Source organism: Sus scrofa, chromosome 10 (genome assembly GCF_054392235.1).
Source record: "Sus scrofa isolate SSC_HxYL_T2T_F1_AM1 chromosome 10, Sscrofa_HxYL_maternal_Yorkshire_Landrace_v2.0, whole genome shotgun sequence".
NCBI classification, from domain to species: domain Eukaryota; kingdom Metazoa; phylum Chordata; class Mammalia; order Artiodactyla; family Suidae; genus Sus; species Sus scrofa.
The window spans coordinates 936,240-959,380 of NC_139392.1; the positions used below are offsets into that span (position 1 = coordinate 936,240).

The window sequence follows — 23,141 nt, forward strand, 5'->3', positions numbered from 1 at the left end:
TATGTTTTTGACTTTGATTTTAAAATGTGTTATAACTGCAAAAAAGTGTTCAAATATAAAATGCCTATCTTAGAATTAAAAAGGACAGTGATTTTACAATAATTTTATTTGATTTCATAAGCGGTTTAAGCAAAACTTGTTTGACAGAGGACATAGCAGGGAATTATGAACATGAACTTGAGATAGATTCTTCTTCCACCATAACTGCCTCCCCAAGTAAGACCTCCATCATCACATTTGAGGCTTAGAATTTCAACATAGGAATTTTGAGGGGGCACCGACCTTTAGTCTATGTCATGTGTGTGTATGAATTAGCATAGAAAAATATATAAAAGCCTCTAAGAAGAACACTACTGTGATTAAAAAGTAGCAAATAAGAGTTCATGTATTTGGACCTACATATAGAGTTTTAAGTGCTATGGGCCAAATGTATCTGTCCCATCAAAATTCCTGTGTTGAAACCCCAACACAGTTAAGGTTAGATTAAGGTCTTAGATCCTCATGGTGGGGTTAATGCATTTAGGAAAACAGAAGGAAGGGGATCTTTGCGTGTTCTCCGCCCTGTGGGGACACAGCAGAGGGCAGTTGGCAAACCAGGACAAGTGGCCCCATGCTGACGTGCTGGCACCTTGAGCTAAGACTTCCCAGACTGAGAAACACATTTCTGTTGTTTAATCCACTGGATCTATGGCATTCTGTTGTAACAGCCTGAGGCTAAGGCATCAAGGAGAGAAAATACATAAGAATCTTAGATCAAATCTAAAACATAATAATAAGGCTCATCCTGGCCGCACATCGTAACATATTTTCAAAGAAACTTTTTGGGAATCACTTTTCGAATTAGCTTTCAAAGATTGTATATTTACACTGCGTATTTTTTAAAATGTGATCTGTCAGTAATTCTTCTTTGATTTCCTTAAATCTTGAAAGAGGTTTAGGAAATAACCTTTTTGTGACTAATTCTTATTACGTTCATTATCTTAAGAGTATTAGTTTAAAGAACTGATGTCCCCTTATCCATTTGAGAGTTAATATTTAGGATCACTTTTTAACTGGGTACAGCTGTTTCCTCGGAGTAAATAGCACATTTTTCAGGAACACGGGCGAGCTTTTCCGCTTTCAGGGAGCGAAATCAAAGAAGCATAAAAAGAGGCTTATCAAGAAGGAACACAGAGTAAACGTGAGGCCATGAGGAGACTTGACAAGATGAGCGATCATGAGCCGCACACTGCCCGTGGATTATGTTAATATCCTTGGCTCTGCCATTGCTTATAGAAGTTGAATTATCTTGTTCTCCAGAAATAATTGTCGTCTAATGTTGCAGAGAATGTGTCTTTCCCTGAGAATTGTGATCCTCCCCCTTAGCTCCGGGTCGCATGGTCCTGGAAGGCAAATTGAGAGTGCACAAAACTGACATTTCTGTTCTCTTGGTGCGTAATCATTGGGTGTAATTTTGCCAAAACACTCCTCTGAGAATGAAGGTGGTGTTGAGAGGGAAAAAAGAGATAATTTATCTTTTCAATAAACCTCTTCTAAAAGCAATCCTATCTGTAGAAGCAGTCGTTTGTGCCAGTTCATCACGTGGTTTAGGTAAAACCTTTCCCGTGATCTGTGTTCCTTAATCTGCACAAGGAGCCCCGCCCTCAGTTACAACGTCATAGCCTGTGCATTGAGTTTGCCACAGAAATTGATTTTTTTTTGCAAGGTGAGTTCATGCTTTCGTCACTAGTAATTGATACCTTGAACTGTTTTCTCGGAAAAACGTAGTCACTGTGGTATTGACGGCATTGCTGTTAAGTCGTGTCGTTTATAATGAATGCTCCAAACGAAGCTTCTCCCAAAAAAATGTATTGACTGACTTTGAGATAAAAGCAATTTCAAAACCATCATCAATTCTGTAATAAATCTTTATATAATTACAATATAGAATTTAAACTTCGTGAGCTTCTTAAAAGAATGTGTATTCCTTCCAAATAAGAATCATCTGTAAAATAGAGTTATTTGATTTCTTCAAGGTCGTGTTCACTTTTAAATAACATACAATAAATACCATATATTTAAAAACTGCAAGTCTTCAGATATGTGTATTTACATACACACATGCATATATATATATATATATATATGTAAAAAATACAGAATTTTAATTAAGAAACTATTAAGGAGAGACTATGACCATTAACCTCCACTTTTTCCAAGTCTCTCATCCCCCCTGCTTTCCCTTACTTCTGCCTCTGCTTCTTCAGTGATCCTTAGTGTTTATCATGGAAGGATAAAAAAGACACATTTAAGCTTCAATGTGTCCTTTTCGCCTGCATAAAATACAGTGATTAAATGAGAAAATGGAAATGGTTAAATGGGAAAAATGAACAAATGAACATACACTCTATCCCCCTCTCTCTATATGTACATACATGCACACATCAAGGTGAGGGATGCAAAGACTGCAAATAAGTTCTGTTGATAGTGAATATGGGTAAATAATAAAATGCATTAACTAAAACTCAGCACTTGATAAAATGAGGTCGTCTCAACATGAGCATGTATGAACATTAAGTCTTTCACCTCACTGCCACAGTAACACATGCTCTGCCTCCTTGCAACAGTGGGTCCATACCATGCATATTCTAAAACATCTGGGAACGCCTAGGATTTCAGCACTAACATTTTGCCTCAGTGGCTGAGATAAACACGAATATAGTATTTTTAATCTGTGCTGTAGAAGTGCCCTTACAAACATCCCTCTCCATCACTGCCGTGTTAGACAGCAGTCTTCATCTCCATTATAAAAGCTGCCTTTGGATGTTCAGTGGATGCTGAATATTTATGACCAGTGGGTGCTCACTAATATGCTGACCTGCTTTGCCCTGAAACCGAGGATACAGTCATTTAGATTTGCTCTCAAGTGTATCAATATTAGTTGTACATCGATGTTGTGACATGATATTTCTTTTTAGTAAATCAGATATGAGTGTGAAAAGAAAGAAATTCATTTTGTGGATACTTTGAAAGCTTTAGAGATATCAAAGTGGCTGAAAGTATCTCCTTACTAGGTCAGTATTGGGCTACTGCAAAGTAGTGAAGGAGATGCTACATGGCTACATAATCATCCTTTCAGATTACTTCATGAGAATTTTGCAGTCCTCACTTGAATTTAGACAAATCTAAATTGGAAATCTGTCTTTGGCAGGAGAAAGAATTCACTGTCCTTTGAGGATCCATATTCAAAGGCTTCATTCAGTTCTATGTAAAATGTTCAGCAAAGGAATTGCTACTTATTTTTTAAGGAAAATCAAATATTTAAATATGCATATGAAACTTTTAATGATTTATTTAACCACCTTTTAAAATTAGAATTAGAAGGTTTTTTGGGTTTTGATTATTTGATTGAAGCTTTGTAAGAGCTGGTTGTATAAGAAAAACAATACTGAATTGAGGGTAGAAATAAATCAGCCCATTGACTTACTTTTTATTAATCATACTTCCTTTATGAAAATCATGTTCCTTCCATTTAAAGTAGTTACAGTGGATTAAATAATTCCCAAGAATATTTCTATAAATGAATATCATGGTAATTGGAAAACACCCAACTCTTAGTTCATTTGCACCTGTACAAAGAAAGTTTTGGAGATCCATTAAGCTTTGGGAGACTAAGAAATATCTTTGGCAGTTACCTGAGTCTTTATAAATAGTATGAGCTTTTGAGGATCAAAAAAGATTGTTTACACAGGCTCCAGAGTTTTGCTTGTTGATTTTTCCTTACTTTTCCTCCTTGCAAATACTGGAGTGAGAAATCAGCATTATACAGCTATTGTGATTCCCAGATGAACTATTAAAGAAATTCAACTTGTGTGCTAACAAAATTTAAATGACACAGTAACTTCATGTAAAACTAGAAATTGCATCACTCCTGAAAATTAGTCTGAGCTACCATCTCCTGAAGGGTTTCTATTGAACGTTAATTGTCTCTTTTAGTGTCATTGTGCATTAACTCAAATAATTTAGGACCTGTATATTCTTTTGCAGTCTGGGAAATTATATAAGATTATCAGTGAGCCTTGTCTTTATTAAGTGCTCTTTTCATTATACTTATTTTGTTAAAATGTGTTTTCTACTGATGATTTTCATAATAACTACCACAATTTCATGGGCACTTTAAGGGTCTGTGTACTGTTTAAATATGCCCTCATTTGAAGTTCCCATTGGCCTCTAGTTGGGATAAGAATCTGACTAGTATCCATGAGGATGCAGGTTCAATCTCTGGCCTCACTCAGAGGGTTAAGGATCCAGCATTGCTACAAGCTGCAGTGTAGGTCACAGATGTGGCTCAGACCTGGTGTGGCCATGCCTCTGGCGTGGGCCAGCAGCTGCAGCTCTGATTCGACCCCTAGCCTGGGAACATCCAGATGCTGCAGATGTGGCCCTAAAAAGAAAATAATGATGATAGCAATAAATATTCCCTCATTGATTTTTCCATGTGAGTTTATTGAGCACTTATCATGTAGAAGGCACTGTTCTAGCCAGTGTGGGCATAGCAGTGAAAAGACCCAGATCTGTGCCCGTGTGGAGCACATGGTCTAGTTGAAGTGGAAGATAATGGACAACATAATGAGGGAAAATACTTGGCACGATAACAACGATCTAGGTAGAAGGAGGCGGTACCATCAGGGAAAAGGAGCAGGTGGGATGGTACCGCTTTAGGTAGGCGGTCAGAAAAGGCTTGAGTGAGGAATTGACATTTGAATGAAGGAAGGGAGGACTTGTCCATCCCTCCCCCAACACACCTAAATGTATGTGGATTTCAGGAAGAAGAGCTCTGTGACCAGACAGACGAGCAAGGCAAGGTCTGCGCAGAAGGGAGCCTGCCCTTCTGAAGGGGGTGATGGCAGCACAGTTAGCAGACTGAGGAAGGGGCACATGTAGGAGAGGAGGCCAAACAATTAAGAGTGCGTGGACAGAAAACTTGCTTCAGGGTTTCTATGGAACATTAATTATCTCTTTTAGCGTAATTGTGCATTAATTCAAATGCACTCTCATGGCTCTTTGACGCTGCTGTGTCATCCAAGTGCAGGATCGCTGAATCCATGCGTCTTTTCTAAAAAAAGTTTCTTTTAATTTCCTTGTCTTTATTTCTACAATGCTGTTGGTTCCTGGAAACATGGCGGGAAGAGTTCTTTCTGCTGTAGATAGTTTGAGACGCACTAATTTGGAGCCTGTGTCTCTTTCTCTAAGATGGGAAGGGATTGGGGTTCAAGGAGAGGAGAGACAGGATTACTTTTTGGAAGATCTGGCGTCTGTGTTGGGAAATGATCAAAGAAGGGACCGGGGCCTAAAGTTGGACAAGAGTTAGGTTGCTCTTGAACAAACAGGTGAGAGAAGATGATGACCCAGGCCAGAGTCAATGCCATGGATATACTAGAATGTGCTCAGGTCCTGGTTATAGTTTTGAAGATAGAAGAAAAAAAGTGAATGTAAACCAGCAATGATGAAAAAAATAAAAATCATTAAAAAGAAATAAATAAAACCAATACCCTCCCCCCCAAAAAAGTGGAAGATTACATACAAAATATGAGATAAAAAAGGAAGGGTGGCTCAAACTTCAGGTCTGAGCAAGCAGAAAAAAACTGCCATCTACTCAGATAAAGTAGTTGGGGGGATGGGCGTACTTGGCTGGTGGAGGAGAAAGAGAATGGCCAGCAGGAGTTGGCTTGGGACATATTCATTTTGAGAGACCCATTATACAGCCAAGACAAACGTCATCTAGGAATCGACTTTGAGAAAGTGAAGAAAGTGCCAGAATTTATCTTTAGCAATGAAGACATTCAAAAGATGAGAACACGTTAAAAGACTAGAATTCCAAACCAATAAAAGTCACCCTGGATTGTGTCTATGCCATACCTTGGACTAGTCTTAAAGACAGCAACGTGCATTTTCAGATTTGATTTGTAAAGCAGTTCTTCCAAAGCAAGGATTATTTTCATTTTTGGGTTTTGTTTCATTTTTGGCCTAGGAGAATACTCAGAATAATAAGCATTTTGCTGAAACGAATATATAAAATTAATAAATGAAAACCAAAAGACCACAGATTAATAGAATATGTTGTTCTAATTAAAAAACCATTAAACACTAACATTGTGATTTCCTTTCAGAGGATAAATATTACAACCAAGATGGTAAATAGCTTGCTGAGCTCTCATAGTTGGTAACTGGTGGAAAGACAATTTCAGTAACGGTGGGCAGACAGACAGAGGCCAAGGTATTAGATATTTCTTCAGACGCTTCCTCTAGGAAAGCAAGTATTCTCAATTCGGTACTTCCCATAACAGAACTCAGATAGTTCCCACTCTCCCAGACATTGTCTTTTAAATTTCTATCTCACAACCTGAGCAAGGATCAGAATCACCTGGAGAAATGATTACAGACAGATTCCTGGGTCCTCTCCCCAGAGATTCTGATTCTGTTTTCTGGGGTGTGGTCCAATCATTTCTTTCTCGTAAGCTCCCTGAAGATGCTGCGGATGATGCTTCTGGCTTGGAAAATGCCTTTCGAGGACCATTGCTCTTTTGCAGGGAATTGTTACATATGATATTGTGAACTCCAAAAATAGTGTCCTGATGTATACAGTCTTTCTAAAGGAATTATGTGTTCATATAACTATGCCAGGCCTCCTACGTTCAAAGAAAGGCCACTCATTTTTGAACATATCATCAAAATGACTTTCTGGCCTGGCCCGCTTCAGGATAGGGCATCTTATCCTGAGAGAGACAGGCGAAACCCACAATGGCAATTTTATAAGGAGTGAAATCACGCTGACAGCAGGCAGTTTCTTTCAAGCAGAAAAGCGGTGTCACACTCAATTAGTTGGGTGAAACTGTAGAGAAGGAAACCAGGTGAATAGCTGTGTTACGAAATGAGTTGTTTGGTTTTTTTTTCCTTGTAGTTCAACAGATACACCCTTGGAGAGGCTACCCTAAAGATGTCAATCAGAAAGCGGAATGCAGAGAATATGAGGGGCTGGAGTGAAAATGGCAAAGGTAGGGGAAATTCAGCTCTTCCACACAAACTTTTCTCGGTCCGATTTGCCTTTCGATGTCATCACGGGACCCTCTGATCCACTCCTTTTAGAGTGATGTGGTCCTCTGTAAATGGTACTTTTTATTCACCTCCTACTGCTGTTTTTTTTTTCCAACTTTATGGATAAAAATTGAGTTCAGTTTAGGATTCATTTCCCTGCAGCTGTAGTTGGTCCTCACGGAAAGCTGTTCATGCACTTTCAGACTTCATCAGTTGACATTAGGCTAAATTTCCCCTAATAATTTCGGTGGAATATGCAGCAGTCCTGCAAAAGCACGAACATTTTTGAAGATGCTCTTTTAAAGGAAAATTGTTGCATTTCTTTCAGTAGCTATAAGCCCTACATTTTTAAGAATTCTTTCTTCCATTTTGTGGCACCTAGGGAATAAGTGTATAGAATGAATTTCCCAAATACCTCAGTCTACTCTACGCTCTAATGCTGACGAAAAAGCTAAAATGTAAGTAACAAGTCTGCAATGGAAGTCACTGGAATGCGTCTTCAAAAGCCCAGTTTAAAAGGCTAGCGTAAAATGTTCAAATTAATGCACAATCCTGCAGATTATACTACAGTGTGAGGGCATTAAGCAATCCAAGCTGCCAGCCATGTTTAAGGAGTAAATTCCCATTTCCACCCCTTGTTTCCCTCATTTCATTTCTTTTTGACACCTTTTCTTCCTGAAGTATGAGATGATAATAACACCTAACTTCTCCAAGTTTCATTAGGAGCAAAGACTTTTTCTTTCATTAATCAGTAATCGAAATAGTTATTCTTTTTCCTTTTAAAAGTGAAAAATTATACTAATTTTGACAATTTAATTTTTCATGTGAAAAATTGTTCTTGGTGAGCCACATCCTTCGTTTTTTCTGCCCTGAAAAGATTTATGACATGCACCTGTACCTTAATGAACATAGGAGTATATTTTTATGTTAAAAGTTTTGAAGATGGCTTTAAAAATATGAAACCCCATATGCTTATTTAATAGTTTATGTACTTTGGGTACCTTATATGCAAACCCTACATATCCTATTTTGTAGTTTAAATGATTTATGCTGTTTTAACAGATAAGGCTCATGTCCAAAATTCACAAGTACTGAAATATATTTCTCTTGAATTTCAGCCCTAAATCCTCAGGTTCTTCCCCAGAGACAGCTCCTAATATCCACTTCTTTCTATCCTTTGAATTTACTCCATACATTACACACACAGTGCTCATTCATAATTATATATATATTTTTTGTCTTTTTTTTTTTTGCCATTTTCTTAGTCCGCTCCCGTGGCATATGGAGGTTCCCAGGCTAGGGGTCCAATCCGGCCTAGGCCAGAGCCCCAGCAATGTGGGATCCGAGCCGTGTCTGCAACCTACACCACAGCTCCGGCAACACTGGATCCTTAACCCACTGAGCAAGGGCAGGGATCGAACCCGCAACCTCATGGTTCCCAGTCAGATTCGTTAATCACTGAGCCATGATGGGAACTCCTATAATTATATTTTTATTGTTGTTTTCGGGAAGTCATATAAAACTATACACATGGTTCTACATTTGCTCTTTGTACTTACTACTCTCTTTCAGATTTTTCTACAGCAGGACAGATGTAGTTTCCTCACTCTCCTCAATGCATATGGAGATATTTCATGAATGGATATGATTCATGGAGCTCTAGTCACCATAAAGCTTCCAATATTTTTCAGAAGGAAATAAACTGCCTATTAACAATATCATGTATACATTACTTTGTAAAGTTTCAATTCTATCTTTAGGAAATTAACTAAATATGGGATTTTGAGACCAAAAGATATACTTTAGTTTTGATAGGAACTCTTTATTTTTATTGAAGTATAATTGATGTGCAATATTATATGCTACAGGTGTACATTGTAGTGATTTATGATTTTCAAAGGTATATTCCATTTATATGTTCATCATATGGTGCATCCTCATAGCTTATTTTATGCGTAATATTTTGTCCTCTTAATCCCCTGCCCTTATACTGTCCCTCTTCTCTTCCCTCTCCCTGCTAGTAACCACTCCTTGGTTCATTATATCTGTGAGTCCGCTTCTTTTTTGTTATATTCATTCATTTGTTGTATTTTTTAGATTCCACATATAAGCGCTATCATACAGTATTTGTCTTTTTCCAACTTATTTCACTAAGCATAAACCCCTCCAAGTTTATCCATGTTGCTGCAAATGGCAAAAATTCATTCTTTTTTATGACTGAGTAGTATTCCTGTGTGTGTGTGTATGTGTGTACATGTGGAATATCTTCTTTATCTATGCATCTGCTGAGAGACACTGAGGTCACTTCCGTATATAGCAATTATAAGTAATTGAACAGTGGGGTACATCTGTCTTTTCAAATTAGTGTTTTGTTTTCTCCAGATATATGCCCGTGAAGAGAGTTGCCGGGTCATTTGGTAGGTTGTTTATTTTTTAGACATTTCCGTACTCTTTCCCACAGTGGCTGTACCAAAGTGCGCTCCCACCACCAGTGTACGAGGTGGTCTTTTCTTCACATCTCTGCCAACATTTGTTTGTGTTCTTTTTTGGTAATGATTTTTACCTTTTCCATTATAGCTGGTTTACAAAGTTCTGTCAATGTTCTACAGTACAGAAAATATACATATGTACATTCTTTTTCTCACATTATTCTCCGTCATGCTCCGTTATAATTCACTAGCTATAGTTCCCAGTGCTATCTATACAGCAGGATCTCATTGCTCATCCACTCCGAAGGCAATAGTTTGCCCCCAGTAAACCCAGCTTTCCAGTCCATCCCCCTCCCTCCCCGTCCCCCTTGGAAACCACAAGCAGTATGGAGGCACCTCAGAAAACTAAATATAGATCTACCACATGACCCAGCAATCCCACTCTTGGGCACATATATGGGCAAAACTTTTCTTGGAAAAGACACATGCACCCACATGTTCACTGCAGCACTATTCACAATAGCCAAGACATGGAAACAACCCAAATGTCCATTGTTGAATTTGATCATAAAGACTTGCAAGATGAGGAGTTCCTTGTGGTTTCCAAGGGGGAGGGGGAGGGTGGGGGATGGACTGGAAAGCTGGGTTTACTGGTTGCAAACTACTGCCTTCGGAATGGATGAGCAATGAGACCCTGCTGTATAGCACTGGGAACTATAGCTAGTGAATTATATTATGCACATATATAATACAAACTATTAATATTTGATTCCTTGGCAATAAAAGAAATTTCATATAGATCAATCCAATAGTATTAAAATTGACACTTCCCCTGTGGAATAAGTTGAGGTTTTTTTTTTTTTTGAGTCTGTTTTGTCATTTTATCCTTTGAAAACTGTGATGATAGTTTATTTGTGATTTTGCTTTGTCCTGTAGACATGTCAAAATTTTGTAATCAGAATTTTTATTTTTAAATATTTTTGGCTTTGCAGTGTTAGTTTTTCCTCAAGACTTTTGCAATCAAAATCATTACATTATAAAGTGAATTATATGATCAAATTAGTAAAACTACCACAAAGAAACAGCAGGCCCTCTCCCAGTGTTTTTTAAAATTACTACAATTTAATTTTCTACTAGTGAATTTGTGACACATCTATAAATGAATTAAATAAAATATTTAGTAAGTGTCAAATTTTATTGTTTCCCCAAGTTTCTACCTAGAGATATCAATAAAATCTGTTGAAAATTCATATTTCCTCCATTCATTTGAAATGTCAAATTTGTTGTATTTGTGAGCTGACCTTTCTCCTGCCCACTGCTCTTTCTCCTCATGTATCAGAATCATGCTGCTTTAAATACTGTGATTTTATAGTATGTTTAAATATTTAGAAAGCCAAGTAGGCCTGTATTACACATCCTTTCTCAACTGTTCATATCCTTTTATGCCTGCTTACTTTTATATAACTTAATTTTTTAAATTATTGATTTTCAGTGCTGTGTCAATTTCTGCTGCACAGCATAGTGACCCAGTCATACACAGACACACACACACTCTTTTTCTCATACTCTCTTCCATCATGTTCTATAACAAGAGATTGGATACACTTCCCTCTGCTGTACAGTAAGACCTCATTGCTCTTCCATTCGAAATGTAAGTTTGCATCTATTAACCCCAAACTCCCAGTTCATCCCACTCCCTCCCCCTTGGCAATCATGAGTCTGTTCTCTATGTCTGTGAATCTGTTTCTGTTCCATAGTAGGGTAATTCGTACCATACTTTAGAATATTTTAAATTTACCTATCAATGTTACCATATGGTATCTATCTTTCTCTTTCTGATTTATTTCACTTAGTACGTGAATCTCTAGTTGCATCCATGTTGCTGCAAATGGCATTATTTCATTATTTTTTATGGTTGAGTAGTATTCCTTTGTGTATATGTACCACATCTTCTTAAGTAGTTCTATACATAGTTTTCTGAGAATGCTCCATACTGTTCTGTTTTCCACAGTGGTTGTAGCAACCTACATTCCTACCAACAGTTTAGGAGGGTTCCCTTTTCCCCACACCCTCCCCAGCATTTGTTATTTGTTGACTTGGTAATGATGGCCATTCTGACTGGTATGAGGTGGTACCTCACTGTAGTTTTGACTTACAATTCTCCAATAAATATTGACGTTGAGCATCTTTTAGTGTATTTATTGGCCATCTATTTGTCTTCTTTGGCTCCTTTTATTATGTAGTTGGATTTGGTTTGCTAATATTTCATTGAGGATTTTTTTTATATAACTTTAAACTGATGTGGATTAGTTAAAATTTTGTGTTAGTATGTATATGTATAAATGCATTTGTATATACGTATATTTTTTTTTCAAAATTTTAGTTATATATTACCACATAGCAAAATTAGGTGACTCTTGGCAGGATAAAACAACAAATATTTATCATCCCACTTGTCATTTTCTGAGAGCCTCAAATTCATGAATGGCTTAACTGGGCCTCATGAGGTTTCAGGTAAACTGAGAGCCAGGGTTAAAAACATCTGAAGGCATGGGCTAAAGAATTTACTTCTGAGCTCACCCAGGGGCTGTTGGCAGCCCTCATCTACTTGCTGGCTGTTGGCCTGTGGCCTCAGTTCCCTGGAAGCTAGGCCTCCCCGTGGTTTGCTCAGAACATAGCAGCTAGTTCCTCCAGAGTGAGTGCCCTAAGAAAGAGAGAGAGAAGGAGTTCCCATCATGGCACGGCAGAAATTGACATGACTAGTGTCCATGAGGACATGGGTTTGATCCCTGGCCTTGCTCAGTAGGTCAGGGATCCGGTGTTGCTGTGAGCTGCGGTGTGGTTGTGGATGTGGCTCACATGCCATGTTGCTGTGGTGTAGGCTGGCAGCTGTAGCTCTGATTCTACCCCTAGCCTGGGAACCTCCATATGCCATGAGTAGTGGCCCTAAAAACCAAAAAAAAAAAAAAAAAAAAAAAAAAAAACAGAAAAGAGAAAAAAGGAATAAGGTAGTTGAAAGGGCAGGTGAAATTATGGTTGAAAAGAAAAGCCATCTTGGTGGGAAAGTAACTGGGGCTGAGCGTATAAAGGTAGGATGTGAAATAGAGAGGGTGTTCAAAGCTTAAAGACAAAGAGCAAGTGAGATAGAAATAAGTGATGAAAAACTAGAAAGGTAGAAACGGTCTGAAGGTTGGATAGGATGTCGTTTATCTGTTGGAAGAGTTCCAGATTCTGGAATTCCCACTATGGCTCAGTGGGTTAAGCACCCAGTGTAGTCTCCATGAGGATGCGGGATAGCTGCCTGGCCTCACTCAGTGGGTTAAGGATCTCATGTTGCTGCAAGCTGCATCATGGATCCACTGTAGCTGTAGCTGTGGTGTAGGCTGGCAGCTGCAGCTCTGATACAACCACTAGCCTGGGAACTTCCATATGTAGCAGGTATGGCTGGTCGATGGTCAGGGATCCAACTGCAGCTCTGAAACAACATGGGTTGCTGCAGTCAGATTCTTAACCCACTGTGCCACAGCGGGAACGCCAAACATGGTCTTGATATTGTAAAATGTATGTCTTCCCTTGGTCATCAGTATAGACACAGAAGCCATCCAGGAGTATGGCGAGAAAATAAACTGTAGTCCAGAGTGCCAAGTCTCAATCAGTTCAGACTAACGTCTGTAAGCTTCGGACATCATGCTGGTGAAGACGAATTGAAGATGTTACAGCCTGAAGAAGATCCATGTCTTAACTCAGGCGAGGAGGAGACACAAAGTCTTCCTAAAGATGCTACCTATGATGGGGGTGGGGGGAAGATGTTTAAAACGGAACTCAACTAAAGGAGACCAAGGGAAGATGTTGGCTAGACAGTTGGCACGAGGAGACGCAGCTTGGAGAGAGGATACACAGGTCGTTTGGGGTGGGGCGGCTGTGAAAGTCGCTCCAGGAACGGAACTGCATTCAGAACATTGGCAAAGAGCAGCAGGTGCGGGGAGGTCTGAGACACAAATAGGAAGCTGCTCGAAATGAATGGCGGTTTGCTGTTTGACGTGTCGAGACTTGCTGACCGTTCAGGGATTCTCGGGGCTTTTAACCAGTCTGGTCCACTGACTAGCTAGCTGGTCCTAGACCAGTCTTTGAAGGTGTGGGCTGCGCCAAGTCACGTCAACCTCCTCTCGTCCGAGGGCATTGACCCTACTGGTGCGCCCTGCCTGGCTGGGCAGGGTTCCCACTCCGTGGGTCCAGGGAGCCAGGAGGAAAGCAGCCGCTGGTTCGGTACCAGACTCTTACGGAGGTTCAAGAGGTCGTCTTGAGTTAGGGCTCCAGATTATTAGATGCCCTTTCACCGCTGTCCGGGATCTTCCGTTTTGACAACTCTGCCCTGGTTTTTCCTTGTGGTTCCTTGTTTGGAAGAAGATCCACTGAGCTCTTTGTGCCCTCGACCCCCACCTGTGTCCCTTTCCTGCATCTTCATTGGGCGACGCACCTGGTCAGGAATTCAGCCCTGGTCGGAATCTCTGGGGTTCAGGAAGATAACGCCTTTGGTCAGTTAATTCCCAAAGGCTGGTGGGGCTCAACCCACACCTTCATGTGTAAAATCCTCACCTCAGCGGGGCTTTGGCCGTGTCCTGATCCTCTTCCACAGCTGCTCATGGCACATGCAGCTGGGGCAAGTCCAGCAACGACTGTCTTAGGGGATCTCAGCTGTTCCTGCCAACCATCTCCGCCTCATGTTTTAGGCATTACTCTTGTAAACACACCCCAATTCATGAAACTTCCTGCTTCCAGGGGGACTGTACCAATTTACTGATTGATTTTTTTTAACTTTTATTGTTGTTCTTAATTCCTGAGGTTTTTTTACTCTTTTTGCGTTCCTCGAGTTTCCAAAGGTTGAATTGGGGCATTGCAGCGTGGAATATATTCTACTAAATGTGTTCATTCTTTCTTATTTGTTGAAAATACACCGAGTCAGAGTGTCAGATTGGGTCCCAAGAATCCACGGTTACCCCTTTTCACACTTTTTCCTAAGCATCCAAAAGATACATGTGAACATGTTACTCATAAACGAGGGTGGAGTCTGAAAACCTCCGTACAACTTCCTTGGTCTTCCCTTGCTGTTTCCTGCTCCATATTTGAAACAACAGGTCCCTGAGTGAGGCAGGTGGAAATCATTTTTACAGAGAGGGAGTGATTTTGGACTTGCACCATCTCCATTTTCTACTCCAATGACTATAAAAATGAACTTGACATTTTCTAGCTCCAGTGGAGATTTGAAGCATGGGCTGCAGGAAGATTAGCAAATTCTCTGGATGTCACGTGAGAAACATGACCTAAGGGAAGATGTATGTTTTGGTTCAGACAAAAATGGGGGAGGAACTCTTTAAAGATGGGGTGTTTCTTTACACTAGAACCAAATAAAAGGGGGAAACGGAAATGACATGCGTGATATGTTTAACAATTGGCTTGGAGTTTGCATTGTGGTGCAGTGGTTAACGAATCCGACTAGAAACCATGAGGTTGCAGGTTCGATCTCTGGCCTTGCTCAGTGGGTTAAAGATCTGGCGTTGCCGTGAGCTGTGATACATCACAGCAGATGCAGCTTGGATCCTGTGTTGCTGTGGCTGTGGTGTAGGCCGGTGGCTACAGCTCCAATTAGACCCCTAGCCTGGGAATCTCCATATGCCACAGAGCGGACCTAGAAAAGGCAAAAAGACAACAACAACAACAAAAAATTGTCTCTCTGTTTCTGGAGATGGTACAAAAGCCCTTATGTGTACCACGTGCTAATTTTTGTGATGTTATGGGTGATTATGAGCTACCAGTGTAGTGTCACTGGATTTGGAGTAAGAAAGGAATGTGCGTAGTCTGTGCTCAGAGTGCCAATCTGAGCCAACTCCAGCATGGCAGGGGCCATGCCCCCTAATCTCAACTCCAGGTTTATCATAAGAGGGCCAGGGCCCAAGAGCATCATGCTAGAAGCATCCCATAGATTAAAACTCTCCTTCTCTCCCTCTATTGGAAACTAATGTAATGATTGATCAGCATGTTTGCAAATAATTTTGACACGACAAATTTTTCCTTTTCCTTTCCCCTCAGGCATTATCAAGGTAAGGAAGATGCCTCTAGCTGACAGTCCTCTTCCTCCCACTTGTAAATTTGCCTTTTCCTTTCAGTTTTAGAGGTAGATAAAATACCCATACACATTTTATATAGAATTTTCACATGTATATACATATATGTGTCTCTCTCTATATTTGTTTGTTTATTTGTTTTAGTGGCCATACCTATGGCACATGGAAGTTCCCAAGCCAGGGGACTGGATCTGAGCTGTAGGTGCAACCTATGCCTCAGCTGCAACAATGCCAGATCCTTTAACCCACTGGGCCAAGGATCCAACCCAAGCTGCTTCAGTTGAATTCTTAACCCCCAGTGCCACAGCAGGAACTCCAGAATTTTCATATATATTTTCAATCCTCAATAATAACATGTCTTAAAATTGAGACACCCCTATTTCTGAGTATAGTATTTTGTTGGTATTGTTGTATTATCTTTTATTTTATTTTAATCCCACAATTTTCTTATGAGGTTCAACTGCTACCAGGAAACCAGATCTGTGGGTTTTGGCAGTCTCTATTTAGTTGGAATTTTTTCTGTCAAATATTATATCTTGATATATTAACAGGAAAGGTAGCACAAATTTAGTTTGAAAGATAAAGCATAAAATTTGTGTTGCCAAAGGATACTGCTAATGGACCTGTGGAAATTATGGCTACAAGATGGAGTTTTGTAATTTTTCACAGCAGAGTCACAAAGAAGCTGCTGTTGTCAATTGCCTTAAGAGCAGAAGAAAGTAGTAAAAGGCATACCTGCAACTTCCCAAAAATGCCATTAAAATACTGACAATATATGTGAAAAATGTGAAGTGATAATAAAAAGTATAATTTGTTATCATTTGCATGTTTCAAGTCATGTCATTATTATTACGAGGTTTTTTGAGAGCCATATTCTGTAATTATTTTTATTGAAATTACTTCAAAGAAAATAAATGAGCACTTCACTGGCATATCAAAAAATAATTGTATTATAATAAAAAGAAAACTCAAATTTTCTCTTGCTAATAGTGTGTTAGGTATTAATCTCTTTGCTCTTGCGAAAGAAAAGTGGCATTCTACATTCTACATCTCAGCTGATTCCTGTTTAAAAAACCTTATTTTTATCAGGGTGGCTGAAAATACATTTTGTTCTATTTGTAATTCAATTTCCTCAGTTTTCTGACGTTTCAAGCTACTTATACACCATAAATTTCCTTGTTAAGCTTGGTATGGATGAAACGTACCATAAGTAATAGCAGAGGAATTTTCAGCCATGTCCAGAATATTTTGGAAACATTGGTTTAAGAACAGTATACAATTAAAATTAATTTTACATGTTTCTTCATACTGTGCGTATACTAGGCTTTTTGTATGTGTGCGTGTGGTTGTATTATGTTTCTATTGGGTCATGCTTGGCTAAATTCTGACCATGAGGGTGGGAAGCTAAAAAAAAAACAATGCAGGAAAAGATTTTTTCCATCTGTGGAGATTAGGAATGTTGGGAAAACGACTGTGTTGAAAATGTGTTTGTTCAGTAAAATCATGATATCCGTGGAGGGCAAAGAGAGAGTAAATCAGATACTCAAGTTGTGATGCTTGTCACAAGGCAATGGCTAAAAGGTGAGCAAGTAAAGTGCAAAAAAAAAAAAAAAAAAAAATTGAGAAACTGTTCTTCAAAGGATTTGAGGTCCCGTAAAAATGTAACGGAAACGGTGTGGATGCGGAAATTGTGAAGGTTCAGCGAATACTCACGTTACTAATGTAATGTTCTTATTTTTGTGTATCTCACAGCTGAGGGATGGTTTTTCTAATCAGTAACGATCAATAAAGGGACAGTTTAAGTAAGAAGTAGCCTCACAATGAGGACCTCCTGTTCAGCACAGGGAACTATGTCCAATCTCTTGGGAGAGAACACAGTGGAAGACAGGGGCAGATAAGGAACGTATACACAGGAGTTCCCGTCGTGGCGCAGTGGTTAACGAATCCGACTGGGAACCACGAGGTTGCGGGTTCGATCCCTGCCCTTGCTCAGCGGGTTAAGGATCCGGCGTTGCTGTGAGCTGTGGTGTAGGTTGCAGACGTGGCTGGGATCCCGTGCTGCTGTGGCTGTGGCGTGGGCTGGCAGCTACAGCTCCGATTCGACCCACAGCCTGGGAACCTCCATAGCCGTGGGAAGCGGCCCTAGAAAAAGACAAAAAAAAAAAAAAAAAAAAAGAATGTATATACATGGATGATTGGGTCCCTATGCTACACAGCAGAAATTGACACAACACTGTAAATCAATTACACAATTATACTTGAATAAAAAAAGAAGTAGATTTAGATAGAGAAGACTCAACCTGAATTTGCAGATGTAAGAATCAAGCAGTGACAGATTCTGTAACCATCTAGCATCTTAGATGAGAGTTTACCATAACCAGTATGGACAGCATTTTTTAAATTCTGCCTTCTGTATGTGTCTACCATATCAATGTGAAATGTGTTAGTTGTTCTAATGTAAAATAAGTTAGTAAAAAAATATCCAGGTGTGGAATGTGGCCAGGCAAGTTAGATTCTGTACGAATGGAGTCTGCTGGATTTGGATGGCATGGAACTAGTGTGTATTGTTTTCCAAAGCTGAAATGGGCATTCTGTTACCCGGATTGTAAGTATGATGCAGCAGATGGTACACATGCAAAAGTGCTTTCCATTCTTTTTCATTTGTTGTCGTTTTGAGAGGATTTTAAAATTGTGTGTGTGTGTGTGTGTGTGTATGCAAGACAGAGTATCATTTAGAATCAACCAAATACAGAATTTGTATGCAGGGTTGATTGGAATTAAACCCATCACTTAAAACCAGTTCCTTGATGAGTTTATGGAAAGAGAAAATTCAATATTTTCATTAAATGACCAGCGTGCACAAATATGGCTACCATTCACTTACAGCAGAATTTGTATGAGGTTTAGGCGAATGGGTGGGTATTTCAAGCAGTTTAATGAAAGAAGAGAGGAACTTAGAAATACATTCCTTAATCATCTTCTTACACAGGGACCATTACAGAAGGGACATTCGCAGTAACTTTTCCCGGCTTCCCAATCATAGCTGCCTACATCTATTATAACATCAAGCTGTTCAGATGGGAGTTGCTGCACTTTTCTATCTTTCCTGCCTTATGAAGCTAAAGTTCTGAATGAAAAGGGTATGTGTTTTAATGGAATTCTCCCCTGGGGCACATCAAGTCATTTTATACAATGACACACTAAGAAAGGCAATTTATGATGTGTGACTGACTCTAATGCGACTTTTTCATCATTTCATTTGTTTTCCATTAGTCAGAAAAAAAGACAGATGAACTGCATAGAAGTCTTTTTTATTGTACTCCACAGGGGGTGTGCGCTATATTAGAATTCGGGTAGAACGCAATATTTCATAAAGCTTTTGAAAAAATGGATGTTTAAAAACATTCCTATCTTCAAATTTATAACAAGAATTTCTAAAACATTCTCAATTTTTTAAAGAAGTGGCAAATGCCTGACAAAATATATTTTAAAAATAAATGTATCAGAACTTTAATCAGTACTTTTAAGCAACCTACAATTATGATAATTCAGGCTTCTGAGACTTTTGGTTTTCAAATATAAATTTAAAAAATCATAGCTGATGGCTCTGGTTGAATAATTGAAATCAATAAAGCCCTACTTTTAAGTTTTCTGTTTTCCAGTATAACTTTTTTTCCCTTTATTTAGATTTATAATAAAATATCAACTAAAAACATGCAAATATATCTGTGAGGAAAATATTACTTATCATCATATATAAAATACTTAGACTATTTACAAAACATCATCAGTCTAGCTGATTTTTTTTTTTTGCTTAAGATGTGTTCATAATTATTTTCCAATCTACCCTCTGATTTAACACCATGTTTTTAATATCATTAGATTTTCATTAGATTTTTACTTTTATTTCCACGAGTTCCCCCACCTTCACGTGTCTCCTTTCTTTGCATCATTTTAGCCAGGCTATAAATCTCAACTGTTTCATTGAATGTAGTGGATCATTCAGAATTCAGCCTGTGCTTGCAGGAAGGAATGAAAAATGCTACATAAGGCCATATATGGGCAAAACTAAAATATAAAATGATGATCTATTAAAAATAAGAGTGTACTTTGGAGTTCATACTATATCTGACATTGAAAGTCAGATAACAGTCACAAAACAAAATAAGAGAAGGCGTCAATGGTTTTATGCTATTGTAAATTCCTTGCTGTGCTGGGTAGTCATAAAGCACCTTTACATGGTATATTTTAAAGCATGTTCCAACCTCTAGTGCAACTATTAAAAAAGATGATGTAATAAAGGAGAGAACGGAAAATAACCCTAAAATATTTAACAGATCCTAAAAAAGGCATGAAAAGTCAGGGGGAAGAAAAAAAGAAAAAAATAGGATGAATAGAATAAATGCTATTATGGTAACTTTATTTTTAAATATCCCAAAAACCTAAACCTAGGACTAAACATGTTCATGGAAAGTTAGAATTATCAAACTGGATATTTATAAAGGAGCAAAACAAGAGGAAAGACATGACATGAAAAAAGTATAATTACTGAATAAATGAAAAATGGTGCAAGTCAGACATCTTGCACTGCTAGTCTGAATCCTAAAATCTGGACCTGGGATTGTTTTAACTTTTCCTGAAAATCTCCTTTAATATATGTTTCATTTTTCAATAATGATTTTCATTTTTTCCATTATAGCTGATTTACAGTGTTCTGTCACTTTTCTACTGTATAGCAAGCTGACTCGGTCACACCCACATGTATACATTCTTCTTTTCTCACGTTATCATGCTCCATCACAAGTGACCAGGCATAGTTCCCAGTGCTATACAGCTGCAGGGTTTTTTGGTAACCCTTTTTTTTATATTTTTATTCTGGAAAGGTTTATAATTTACCATTATTTTCTCCAAGATAGGGATTAACTTTTTGTCCCTAATCATTTTTAATTAATTTCCAAGGTAGTTGTTTTTATTAAAATGCACGGGTAAGAAATAACATAGATTTCCATGTACCTTTTAACAGTTTTCTCCAATGGAAATGTCTTGCAAAACTGCAGAATTGACACTGACATATCGAAGACATGGTACATTCCCATGATGGCAAAATCACTCACATGACACTCATTTTCTTCTCAGCTCCTCTTCAGCATTTCAAGAATGCTTCTAAAACGGAACTTTTGGGATAAGCACCTTTTCCCCCACTCAGTGTAGCTCTCTGGAGATCCTCAGCTTTGTTACGTGCATGTGTATCTTATTTTGCTTCGTTGCCGAGTACTACTCAATAGTATGGATGCACCACAGATGGTTTTTTACGCATCTCCTATGAAAGGGCATCTGAGTTATTTCCAATTTGGAGATATTATTAAAGAAAAACTGTTATGAGGAATTATGTATAAGTTTTATGTGAAATTAGGTGATAATAAGTTTTCATTTCTTGAGGCAAATGCCTAGGAGTGCTACTGCTGAGTCGTATGGTAATTAAGTGTTTCGTTTTTTGGAAGAGATGTGAAAGCATGTTTGTTTTCTTTTAATCTCACTGGCTATCTTTGAGTAATCTAGTTCCTCTGCATTCTCTCCAGCATTTGGTGTTACTGTATGTGTGTGTATGTGTATGTATATATACCAGGTGTGTGTGTGTTTAAAAATTATAGACATTCGGTAAGTATAGAGAGAGCTCGTTGTTTTTAATTGTCATTATAGTTTTAATTCGTGTTTCCTAAATAGAGATTTTTATGTGTCCATTTTCTATTTATATATCCTCCTTAGCAAAATTTTTCTTCTTGTCTTTTGTCACTTTCATTTTTTTTTTAAATTGAAGCATAGTTGATTTACAATGTTGCATTACTCTCAGGTATACAGAAAAGTGATTCAGTTATATATATCAGATTATATATATTTCAGATTCTTTTCTCTCATAGATTATTATAAAATGTTGATTATAGTTTCCTGTGCTATACTGTTGATCCTTGTTGATTATTTATTTTGGGTATAGCAGTATGTATAGGTTAATCCCAAGCTACTAATGTATCCACCTTTCTGCTTTGGTAACCATAAATTTGATTTCTCTGTCTGTGGGTCTATTTCTCAAGTCCCTCCATGTTGCTGCAAATGGCATTATTTCATATGTTTTTATGGCTGAGTGAATTCCATTGTATATATGTATTACATCTTTATCTATTCCTCTGTTGATAGACATTTAAGTGATTTCATGTCTTGGCTATTATAAATAGTGCTGCAAGGAACATTGGAACGCACGTATCTTTATGAATTATGGCTTTCTCCAGATAAATACCCAGAAGTGGGATTGCTGGATCATATGGTAGCTCAATATTTTGTTTTCAAAGGAACCTCTATACTATTCTCCATAATGGCACCAGTTAACATCACCAGCAGCGGTATGAGCCAAGCGTTTATAAATGTCCATGTACAGTTGTTATGCGGACAGAAATCTATGGAAATCTCCAACTCTTTTGGGGGCAGTTGCTGGATTACAAAGTAACAGGATGTTTAGCTTTGTAAGAAATGACCCAACTGCCTTCACAAGTGGCTGTCATTTTGCGCTCATTACACAGAAGCAATGAATAAATTTCCTTTTGTTTCAAATCCTTGTCAGCTTTGGGTGTTACCAAGGCTTTGCATTTTGGCCATTCTAATTAGTGTGCAGTGGTATTTCACTGTTGTTTTAATTTGCATTTACCTGATGACATAGGCCTGGAGCATCTTTGCATTTGCATATTTGTGATTTGTTCATCTCCTTTGGTGAGGTGTCTGTTAAGGACTTTGGCTTATTTTTTAATCATGCTATTTCCTTATTATTGAGTTTTAAGAATTGTTTGTATGTGTTTGTGTAACGGTCCTTTATCAGATGTATCTTTTGCATATGTTTCCTTCCCATCTGTGGCTTGTCTTCTCAGTCTCTTGACATGTCTCTGGAGAGCAGACGTTTTAACAAAGCACAACTTACTCACCATTCCCTTCATAAATAGCGTCTTTCATGTTGTGTCTGAAAGTCATCACTCTCCCAAGATCAGCCTGGGTTTTCCTCTGTGCTACATTCCAGCAGTTTTATGGGGTTTTTTTTTTTTGCTTTACATTTAGGCCATGATCCACTTGGAATTAATTTTTGTGAAAGATTTATTTCCATGTAGATTTTTTTTTTGTATGCGTATATCCCGTTCTTCCAACACTGTTTGCTGAAAGGATTAATTTGCTCTATTATATTGCATTTGAACCTTTACTGAAAATCAGTTGATTATATTTATGTGGGTCTATTTCTGGGATCTCTATTCTGTTTCATTGATCTCTTTTCCTATTCTTTTACCAGTACAATCTTAATCACTAGCTTTATGGTAAGTCATAGAATTGGGTAATGTCAGTCCCCTAACTTTTTTCTTCTCTTTCAATGTTGTGTTGGATCAAGGGTTTCCATGTAAACTTTAGAACTGTCTTGTCAATACCCATGGACTAACTTGCTGGAATTTTGACAGGGCACTGGATCTATAGGTCAAGTTGGGAA

At 38.3% G+C, this 23,141-nt stretch overlaps 1 long non-coding RNA gene across 4 annotated transcripts in view; it reads left to right on the forward strand.

The window, feature by feature from the left end:
• The window catches only part of LOC146398749 (uncharacterized), a 181,067-nt gene that overhangs the window by 82,216 nt on the left and 75,710 nt on the right, over nt 1-23,141 (forward strand). For 3 of the 4 annotated variants that reach the window (XR_014817208.1, XR_014817209.1, XR_014817206.1), the window contains exon 2: nt 6,941-7,034. This is a non-coding gene — a long non-coding RNA (uncharacterized LOC146398749). Of the gene's footprint in view, nt 1-6,940; nt 7,035-13,087; nt 16,446-23,141 lie in introns of those variants that run through there. The other variant, XR_014817207.1, reaches the window with a different exon arrangement.